An 11578-nucleotide genomic window follows, 5' to 3' on the forward strand; every position below is an offset into this window, starting at 1 on the left:
ATTTCGGTCCTTGAGCCTTGAACCGCCTTGGATACGACTACCGCCAAAATAGGAAATATGCATCTACATTAGATTAGCTTCCGACACATGAGATTTGGTGAAGGATCCTCCCTAACACCCGACATTCCCATTTATTTGGTTACACTTTTATTAATTTATTTTCATTTTTATTAATTGCTTTACATTTTGTTAATCTAAAATCATCTCTCAAAATATTGAATTTCGACTCATTGTAGATAATCATCACTAGGCTTTTAGTTGTGATTAGGCTTTGGTGAGAACCAAAACCGAGCATTGCTAGGGCTTGGTGCCTTAGATTAACATTTTTATTTATTTTCTTTTTCTTTTCTTTGTTTGCTAAGTGTCTTTATTTCCGATTACCCAAGGATTGTGGGTTAGCCACTAATCCCTGTGGTACGATAAACTTTGGGCATAATATTTCCCTATCTTGACAATGATACGTACGCTTGCGTAAATATGTATCAAGTCAAGCGTTCGTAAGAATAAAAATTTGACCATATAAACATCATTGGTTTCAATCCAAATCCAAAAAAAATTGGAAACTATCAACAAAGACAGTGGTTATAACTCTTTCTCACTAGGATTACTCAAGAGTAATTGTGATGTCTAGGAAAGGTTTGAACTGAGAGAATGGTTTAAAAGTGAGCAACGCTCCACCAAAATCTCGCCTTACCTTACCTGGTCACAACTGTTAATGCTCAAAGTCTGGCGGTAGCTGATCTTTGGTTTAACGCGGGTCCGGTGGGCGGACCGCTACTCTGAGGATTTGATGGCCTCCGCTAGCTGTCACACGAGAGACAGGGCGTCAGAGAGAGACCGCGTTGGGCGGTCTTCACTTCTCCGATGCCTAAGTCAGTCCATGCATGTAGGCAGCATAACAATAAATGAGTAGTAAATGCGTAATTAATAAGGAGAGAGGAGAGAACCTTTTATAGGTGAGGAGAAGGTTGATCTTCTCCTTGTTTTCGATGTGGGACTGATGTGCTTTGATACCCAGCGTCTGGAGCTTCTGATGCTAACTTGGCGCGGCACGTGGCAGCGCGTTAGCTGTGATCTGGGGGCGATCCCGGGCTCGAGTGGTAGCCCCCTGGCTGTGTCTCCGCAGGTCACCCACTTGGTGAGATTCGGTACCTCCGGCGGTACAATGAGCGTGGCTCATTATAGCTAATTATGCTTGCAAATGTACATGTAGGTACAAGTCCCCAAGTCCCCAGTCAAGGAGGGCAATCTTGGTTGGGGAGTTGATCGGCGGTGTGAAGCGTTATCTTCGCTTAGACTTGCAAAAAGCATAATTAGTGATAGTGCGTTGTCAACCATGGACTTACTGAGCGAACGCTTTATACCATTTCGGGTGAGCCCCTGCTAGGTCCTCCAGGGAGTCCCCCACTCCCTAGCCAAGACGGACCTCCGGATGGTCGGCAAATTGTTTGTTGAGGGGAAGCTGCGCGGAGCAAAGGGTGTTGGGTAGCGAGCACAATCTTAGTACCCAAGTGACGGGGGTCAACGTACCTGATCAGGGTCGTCGTAGACTGTTGACAAGTCCCCATGTCCCGTAAGGACGATCTGACCGTAACGCCGCGTGGCAGTCGTTGTCAGAGTGAGGCATAGCCTTGGGACTCGCCGCTAGCGGATACCCCCCGCTAGTTGTAGTAGGAAACAGCGTCGCGTAGACGTGTTTTGCGGTAGCTATTGAGTGGAGTTGCGCTCAGCAAAGCACGGGGTTTGCAAGACGGAGGGAGCTCTGCCGGCAGTGTTACGTGTAGCAGAGGCTGCCTGTTGCAAGTTGATGAGTGGAAGTTCCGCTTAACGGGGATTCGCTCAGCGGAGACTTCGACAGTCGTAGGATTCTAAGGGAGAACTCTCGCTGGCCGGGTTTCGCCTAGCAGACCCCAACAGCTAGAAAGTGACGAGAAGCTCCGCTAGCGGAGGTTTCGCTCAGCGAACTTCGACACTTGGAAAGTGACAAGTAAGAAGTTCCGCTAGCGGGGTTTCGCTCAACGGACTTCGATACTTGGAAAGTGAAAAGTGAGAAGTTCCGCTAGCAGAGTTTCGCTCAGCGGGGACTTCGACACTTGGAAGGTGACAAGTGAGAAGTTCCGCTAGCGGGGTGTCGCTCAGTGGGGACTTCAACATTTAGAAGGTGACAAGTGAGAAGTTCCGCTAGCGGGGTGTCGCTTAGCGGGGACTTCGACACTTGAAAAGTGACAAGTGAGAAGTTCCGCTAGCGGGGTGTCGCTCAGCGGGGACTTCGACACTTGGAAGGTGACAAGTGAGAAGTTCCGCTAGCGGGGTTCGCTCAGCGGATACTGCCGACGATTGGCGCTTTCTTCCCAAAAGTGGTGGCTTCCATTAGACGCTTCGTCTGATGGTGGTTGACACGTGGCAAACGCCTAGAGGGTTAGCGTGCGGAGGCGTGTTTCCTCTGCCTAGCCGTCTCCCTGCCATTAATGCCGAGTAATGATGGATTTTGTAACCGAGGCGACGCCTCAGTTAATCCGGAGAGTAACTGGAGTCGTGGGACACGTGGACGGCTGATATTTGATGTCGTTTTTCAGCGGACGGCCTAGAACTGTTTGATGTTGACATAAAAAAGGGGGAAGTTGGCTAATTTTGACACTTTGCTCTAAACTTTCAACTATACTCGTCGTCTTCAAGCTCTCTGCGTCTGAGATCGGAGAAGAAGGCTGGGGCGATATTGCTGAGTCATCATACGTGGAGAAACCAACGAACTCCGGCCTCGAAGACAAGTGCTCAAACTCTTACCAGAGACTCCATCGTTGAGGTTGGTACTCTGATCTGTATCCCTGTTTCATTGGATGTCTGCCATGGCGAGTTTTTGGGTTTTGGGTATTTCTGTGATATGTTCTTCGTTGACGTGCTGTGAGGGTGTGAGAGTGGGTTTGGGGATGGGTTGCTGTGTTTGACAGAGTTGGGGCTTTTAGGGGTTTGCTAGATGGTCGAATCTGGGTTTGAGTGTTTATTCTTGTTTTGGTATTTTCTGGGTAACTGTTCTTGATGTTCTTGGGTACTAACTGATATAGGGATAGGTTAGATCTTGTGTGAGCTAACTGATTTGGGTTTTAGGGTTTTGGGATGGCCGACGTTATAGAGATTTCAAGCAGTGAGGATTCCGGATCTGAAGTGTCAATCGGCGCGGCAGATAGAATTTTTATTTACTCATTGCATCCGTCTGCCCGTGCAGGAACCTCACTGCCAGAACCGCTAGAGGTTGAGCCGCTACAAACCGTACTCTGGGACGTAGTTATGGGTCGTAATCCCCGTCCAGAAAGTTCTAGGGCCGGGGAGGGCGCCGCTGCCCAATAAATGCGCGATGAGCGGTTAGCAAGCAATAGTGTCGCCAGTGGCTCTGCTGACTGGGGAGATGTAGCGGGGGAGGATGCCGAGTCGGCGTGGGTCCTCCAGGACAGCACCCCCGTCGACGAGGCGGGAGGGAGGATGACTGCCATTGCCGTCAACCGGCTGAAGCGGATGTTTCGGTTGCCAGGTGTGGTGAAGTTACGCCCGCCAACGGTGGAGGATAAGGCCTCGATCCTTCCAGCAGGGTTTGCAGCCGTGCACGAGGCGATATTCCGCCAGGGAGTGACATTCCCGCTGGTGCCCAATCTTCAGATCTTGGTGTGCGAGTTTGGCATTGCCTTTGGGCAGGTCTGCCCTAACAAGTGGCGGTTGCTGCTGGTGCTGAACTCATTGTGGCGGTTGTCCGGTTACGAAGGACCGACCGTGGCGGAGGTACTACACTTCTACGAACTGGTGTATGTGAAGCGCCAGGGTTGCAGAGGGCAAGTAAACCTCAGTCGTCGCCAAGGAGCGCCCAAGCTGATCAAGAACTTGAGGGACTCAATGTCGTATTGGCGGGGGACCTTCTGTGTTGCCAGGACGGGGTGGGAGTACCAGGTAGGGTCCAACTAGGGGGAGCCGACGTTTAGGATTAAGTCGGAGTTTCAGCCTATCCGAGGTTGTTTGTCGGTCTCCGCCGAACATGTCTGGCGGTTTTTTTTTTTTTTTTTTTTTTTTTGTTTAACAGCCTTGTACTCTGTACTGACAATGACCTTTTTTGTGCAGCGGGGTTGCGGTACAACTTGACTTGTGAAGAAGAGTGCCGCGTGTAATGCCCCGTACCTATTAGTTACTTTTTACCGTGGTTGACCGAGTAATGACTTTTTCTTTAGTCCGGTAAATTAGGAAATTTATTTGAGATTGTCGTAGAATACACAAAATCGAGTTCGTGGACACGTAGTTTGTTTAAATTGGATTTGTATCGGAAAAGTTATGACCAAAAATAGAAATTTCTATTTTTGGCATGGTTTTCTTTTTTTGTGAGCTTCTATTTGTGGAAGGAAGGGTTAAAAATCAGATGGGAAGAGAGAGAAGGTAAGAGAATCAAAGAAAGAAAAAAAAAAAAAAAAGAGAGCACGGGACGAACCCGAGCCCCCCCTCTTCTTTTTCTTCCGCCGTTGCTCTCCCTCTCTCCGGCGATTCCGTCGCCGTCCGGCCACCCCAGGACGAAAGCTTGGGCACGGCGTGATCCTCTCTTCCTTCTCCTTCTAGCCATGTAAGTATTTCACCTTGGGTAGCTTTGGTTTTGGAGATATGAGGAGAATTGCAGAAATGGAAAAAAATGGATTTTTGCTTTGATGTCCGGTTTCCGGCGATTTCCGGCCGGATTCTTTGGGGGTTTTGGTTGTTGGGGAAGTACTGAACGTATTCCTAACCTTGTTGCAGCTCGTTTTGATCGGTGGAAGAAGATTTGAGGGAGTTTGAGACTGTGAACAATACCGTGAACAGTAACTCTCGAATTCTTGGGTTCTTGTTTGATTTTTCTGGTTATTTCTACTTGAATTTGGTTGTTGTTGCAGGTATAGGAACTGTTAGTTGTAGTCTATGAATTGTTGTGTTAGATTTAAGGTTGTTGGTTAATGAGTTTCCTTGGAGTTTGATGTTGGTTGTGGTTCTAAGGTGGTTAAGATTATTATCTTGGGTTGGGAATTTGTTGTCATGTTTTTGGTGTTGAGTTGAGAGTGTTGAGAGGTTGAAGAAGTATATTGGGTTTGGAATGTCAAAGAGAAATTTGGAATTTTTGGATGTTTTAAATGTTTTAGTTGATGAATCTTTTGACTTAATCTCTTGGGTAATTTATTGTCAATGTTATTGTGGGATTGGTCTATTTTGTTGAGGAATTTGGTGTTGAGATTGTGTTTGGAAAAGAAAATTTAGAGAGAATTTGAGATTGTTAGAGTTGAATTGTGATTTTGCAAAGGAGAAAAATTAAGAAAGAATGTGGAATTGTTGGAAAAGGATTTATATTATAAATTGGTGGTAAATTGTGTTGAAGGAAGTGAATTAAAAATTTGTTAAGTTATCGAACGGTCTTTGTGAAGGTTTAGATTAAGTGAGGTCATGGAATGGTTAAGGAATCGATTGAGTGGTTATGAGTTAGAGGGCATCGAGGTTGTAAAGGAATGATAGAATTTAATCCCAAATTAAAGGATGGGAGTTTTATAACAATTTGTGAATAACGGATGCTTATTCCGAGGGGAATGAGTTGTTTTTGAGAGTATTTCATTATATGGTTAATTATATCCTATTCTATTGTGACAGGACGTACTGAGCCCTCGAGCGAGGAGGACACAGGCAGGCAGCAGGGTTAGCTGCGGGACTCACTTGTGAGTGGACTTTTATTTTGTTAAAATAATGCATGCAGCTTGGAAATAAGTTTTCAATTGATTAATTATTTGAGAAAATGTGACTATGGAAAGAAAAGGATTAAAAAGGAAACAGTTGACAAGGAGGCCAGTTTGGCGCATGCGTATCTTACCTAGTTGGCAGTCCCTTCTAGGTAATAGTCTGGTCGGCAGTCCCGTCCAGACTACAGCTCGGTTGGCAGTCTCATCCGATGCGTCATCTGGTTGGCAGTCCCTTCCAGATGACTTGAGATAGTTAGTCGGCAGTCCCGTCTACTACCTGTGGCTAGTTGGCAGTCCCAACTAATCACCGCCTCCTACTCCGGTTGGCAGTCCCTTCCGATGCGTCATCGGGTGGCAGTCCCTCCCCGATGGCATGAGATGCATAGGAAGCAGTCCTTCCTAGTCATCAAATGAGTTTCTTGGAAAAGGATTGAGTTGGAACTTCATCGGGTTTAGCTGCATGATGGTTTTGTTAAAAAGAGAAATGGGGAAGCATACCATAATTTGTTTTGATTCTAGTTTCGGTTTTGTCCACTCACTCTAATGGATTTTATATGTTTTCCCCTGGGCCCTTCGTTTTCAAATGCCCAGATTTCAGATTAGCCGAGATTGCGTCCAGGCTCAAGGACTTTGGAAATCAGCGCTTCCGTTTTTGTCCATAGGTTATTACTTAACCTACCTTGTATGATATCGGCTTAGTTTATTGTTGCTCTGATAAACCTTTTCTTTTAAGCTTGATGGATGTTGTCGCTTACGGAGGATTATGTTGGGATTTGAACTTTCCGGATGTAATATATGTGCTTGGATTGTAAATTTGATATAGTAGGTTGAGTAGAAGTTATAGTTGAAAGCATGTCCAGGGTTGTGAAATTTTGGGTAGCCCATATTTAGGGGAGGTTCTGCCGAATTTTCGGTAGGATTTCGCTTAATGTGGGCCCCGCAGGCTCGTATCCAGGTAATTGGGGTGATTCCTGGGTCGGGTCCTGTCACCGCGTGGCACGCATCAGAGGTTGCTGGCGGAATCGCAACTTGCTGGATCTTCGTCTCCTTACGGGCTGGGAGTTGTTGGTCGATCAACAACTGACTCGTGCCGTTGGTAAACACTCTCCGCCCTGCTACACCTTTAAAGAGATTGTTCCATGTTGACTGTTGTTTTTTGTTTTTTTGTAGAAACTCCGCCAGGGAACAAAGCGAGCCGTGACGCCTTCGCGAAAGCCATGGACCGTGCCGAGATCGACAACTTCTTGGAAGCCATGTACGCTTCCGGTCTGGCAGTGCAGAAGACGGTGGTGGACCCAGAGACACTGGAGCTCAGCCCGTCCGCAGTTCCCGTGGTGCTGCCAATGCCGCACCACTCTCATCTTGGCGGTGACGGGCTACCTTATGTTCAGGAGGGGACTGGCGCGGTGAGCGAGGCAGCGCCGCGGAAAGAGAGAACGCCGGCCATACGGTGCGGGGTGCTGAAGAAAGCAGTGCGCCCAGCGGAGGGTGTCACCATAGCGGGGTTGGAGCCGTTGACGGGGGGTTCGAGGCCTGCCCACTGGAAGCACGCGGGTGCTTCAACGAAAACGCCGTCAACCCGACTCCGGCGGGGAAGAGGAGGAAGTAGAGATAACTGGGGCTCGCGAGCAGCCGAAGAAGGCAAGGCAGGCTCCGCCCAAGGCTCCTGCTGACGTGGCGAATGCGGCGGGTACGAGCGACCTGGACTCATTTGCCGCTTACGCCGAGTTCCTGAATGACAGTGAACGGGAGGTCCTGTATCACCTCTGCAAGCGGTTAGGGTTCGGCGGCCTGGAGGGGATTGTACGGTCGACGGCAGTCAACCAATCGCCCTTCAGCATGGCATTTGGGCACATGTCCATCGGGTTGCACGAGATGTTCCTGGCGGCGTCAAAACAGCCCCTGGTTGAGCGGGAGCTCAGGGAGGAGGTGGCGGGCCTGCAGAGGGATTTGGGGAAGACCTAGGAAAGATTGGCTGATGTCGAGCGACGCTTGACAAAGGCGGACTGTGATGCGGCAGACGCCCGTGGCAAGCGGTGGCCTGCGCAGTGTCGCGGCACTTATCCTTGCTTGGCAGGATTTATGATGATTTGGGCTTCTTGCTCAAGGAGATGCCAAATGTCCGTTTGGTTCACACAAGGAGGGAGGCTAACAAGGCTGCTCATCTAATGGCAGCACAAGCTTCTTCTACAGGCCTTACTTTTTCATGTTCAGAAGTTCCTTCTTTTCTTGCTTCTGTTATAACCTCTGAATCTTGTAATCAGTAGTTCCTTTTTGCTTCAATAAAAATTGACATCATTCATCTTAAAAAAAAAGGTTGTCATACAGGTAGATTAGTCATACATTTTTTTTGTTTGTTGAATTTTCCTATTGCACTCGCAACCCTAAAGTTGCTATAAAGAAAGTCTTCTGGTCCCTAATAACTTTTTTTTGAGACTATTTATGTATTCGCAAAGTCCATTTAGACGGTTAGGACTTTCTTGGCTTAACCTACTATGTAGATTACTACCTACACTATCCATTATATGCAAAGAGTGGGTCATTATCTACAGATAACTACTTATTATCATGTAACTTGCTAACGTTTTGTTTTTTTTTTAAATAACTTTTACTATTCTATTAAAAGTTTTACTATTTTTTTTAATCGATAAAAGTTTCTTATACATACAGAGCATGTGTTTGCAGATTAATTTGCAATTGAAATTTTTTAGATATCGTGAAAATACCTATTTCATGTGAAAAAAAACTGCCAACATACAAAGAACGTAGAAAATAATTAGCGAGGTTTGAATTAAAAAAAGAAAATTCAGTTCCGTAAATAACATTTCTCCTTTCGTAAGGTACGTGTGGCTTCATGAATATTGGAAAATGACACATTTGGTTGCTGTCTTGTGTCTTCATGATCTACTGATTGAGGTAGACCCATATCAATTCATCCCTAAAAAAAAAAAAAAAACTTTTAAACCTCTATGAGAAATTCTTATGTAGGGCAGACATACCAACTACGTAGTACGTCCAACTAATCATGTTACTTTATTTTTTTAATTGTATTCTCAAACTACCCATGTTTAATTAAAATGAAATACCTAAAACACACCCCCCCTGCATAAGCACTAATTGGCTGCGGTTACTGCTACGTGGCGCGCCTGCCCTACCTAAAAATCTCTCAACCTCTACCACCACATGCAAGTTGTTTTTGATTTCAATATATAGTGCCATACAGATTAATAAATCATTAGTTGCAATTTATTTACTTTCCTCATTTTATTTGCTTAAATTAAGAACTGTATTAATGACTGTAAAGTCTAAGTACTTACCAAGATTATAAGTAGTCGCCTTCTCTCTTAATTGTTTTGGAATCTATGAAGGATGGATTAGCACACTTAAATTTTCGTCATAACTCCTTTATCAATTTTCACGATAATAGCTTTTATTCTCAATTTCCAAAAAGAATAAGGTTTCCAATTTATAAGATTTATGTGTGCTTTTATTTTTTATTTTTGAATAAAGGGCTGGTGTGGCTGCCCTCAAGTCTTGATTAATGAAACTGTTGAATACAAGAGGGGGACATTAAGCCTAAACCCCTGATTACAATAAGCAAGCATAATATATTGCAGCAGCAAAAGCAACATCTCAAGCGATATGGCTTCGAAGAATTCTTGAAGACATTGGAGAGAAGCAAGACAAAGGAACCACCTTGTACTGTGACAACAAATCAGCCATAGCCATTGGAAAAAATCCGGTCAATCATGAATGGACAAAACACATTGCAATCAAGTATCACTTCATCAGAGAAGCAATTGAGAAAGATATAGTTCAGCTGCAATATTGCAGGTCAGAGGAGCAGTTGGTTGACATCCTCACCAAAGCACTTTCAAAGGAAAAATTTTGAAATCTCAGGGAGTTCATTGCTGTGGTGAAGAAAGCACATTAAGGGAGAGTGTTGGAATTAATGTACTTTCTCCTTCACTCTAGAGTTTTCTCTTTAGCTCTTGATTTAACTTTATGAAGTAGTTGGTTGTTGTAATAGCCTAAGTTAATGTTCTATTAGAGTCCCAATGAGTCTCTTCTGTCTTCTAGATAGAATTGTCTAGAGTCCTAAGTTGCCTATAAGTATAGCCCTGCTGATGTACTGTTGCTTAATCCATTCATAGAAACTGAAGAGCTCTGTTGTAGCAACTCATTAAAACAATATTCATTTGTCTGCATAAGCACTTCTGCATTTCCAGATTTCCTATTCCCATTCTTTTTCAATCCAACAATTACCATATGAAAAAGTTAATTCATATATATATATATATATATATATATACACACACACACACACACTGAGCGATTCCAAAAAGGACGTCCGCACTGTTGCTAAAGTGCGGCAGTCGATGCAGCAGCCTCTATCAAGCTTCGACGGCAGGGCACCGCTTGCTGGACGGAGGCCAGGGGTAGGACGGACAGGTATGCAGTCAAGTGGAGTTGCCGGCGACGAGGTTGCAGCTCTGCTTAGAAAGTTGCAGTTGCAGGTCTAGTCGCTGCCCAGAACCTACAACCTCGACCTCCTCCTACCTCGATTGCTGCCCAGAACTATTTGGGATGCCTCCGACCTCCGTCTACCAAGCCCCGAGCAGCCTTCGCCGCCTGGAACGCTGCTGCTGCGTCGCCTTCTGCACTTTAGAGAAGTGCGAACGTCCGCTTCAAAACCGGCCTGTATATATTTATATATATATATATATATATATTCCTCAAAATGCTAAATCAGTGACTTATATCTTCACTCTTGTAGCTATGCTTTTATTGAAGATTTGGTGATATGGTCAAGAGATGGTTAACTTGCAATTTCCGCTTGTGCATGTGGTGAATCCTCTATTATTGCAAAGCAAGCATGGTGATGTTGCTGCATCATGGTACAAATAGTCTTCTCATTCAATCAAGTTTAAAGCATGGTGAAGCAAGTCTAGAGCATGGTGAAGAAAGTTGGTGAAGCAAGTCTACAGCATGGTGAAGAGTCTAGAGCATAGTGAAGAAAGTCTAGAGCATGGTGTCCTTTCTTATTGACTTTCTTCTATTGTAATCAGTTTAGGTAGGATTCAAGTAGTGTGAATCCTCTTAGTCTTCTTTCTCTTTCTTTTGTATTGTGAATCCTCTTAGTTTTCCTTTCTCTTTTCTTTGTCTATATATTTACTCATTCATGTAAAGGTTTAAACACAATTCAATACAAAGAAAATTGCAACCATGCATCAGTTTGTGTTTTTCTACAGCTTTTGTAATTTTGGGACCATGGTCAGTTTTGGTAGGATTCAAGTAGTGTGAATCCTCTTAGTCTTCTTTCTCTTTCTTTTGTATTGTGAATCCTCTTAGTTTTCCTTTCTCTTTTCTTTGTCTATATATTTACTCATTCATATAAAGGTTTAAACACAATTCAATACAAAGAAAATTGCAACCATGCACCAGTTTGTGTTTTTCTACAGCTTTTGTAATTTTGGGACCATCAGCTTTAATGATTGGTTTCAGTCTTCCTGGAGATATTTGATTTTTCTATGTTTATGCTACCCAAATTTCACTACAAAAAAAAAAAAAAAAAAAAAAAATAGTGTTCTTTCGTGACACACTTCAATTCCCAGTTTACAGCAAAAGTCAGAAAAGAAAACCACATACAGAATCACAAATTCTTGCATAAGAACACAGAAAGACCGAAAAAAAAATCCTGATATGCAACTAACATAAAGGAACAAGTCAAGAGCACTGCATAAGGGAAAGCATGGCGAAGTTTCGATCATTCGGAATAATATTACAAACCGGTCTTTCCAGCTTTAACTAGCTTGACCATACTATAAAGGAAAGGGTAATGTAGAAAAGTC

This window comes from Rosa chinensis, chromosome 5, assembly GCF_002994745.2.
Source record: "Rosa chinensis cultivar Old Blush chromosome 5, RchiOBHm-V2, whole genome shotgun sequence".
Lineage (NCBI taxonomy): Eukaryota > Viridiplantae > Streptophyta > Magnoliopsida > Rosales > Rosaceae > Rosa > Rosa chinensis.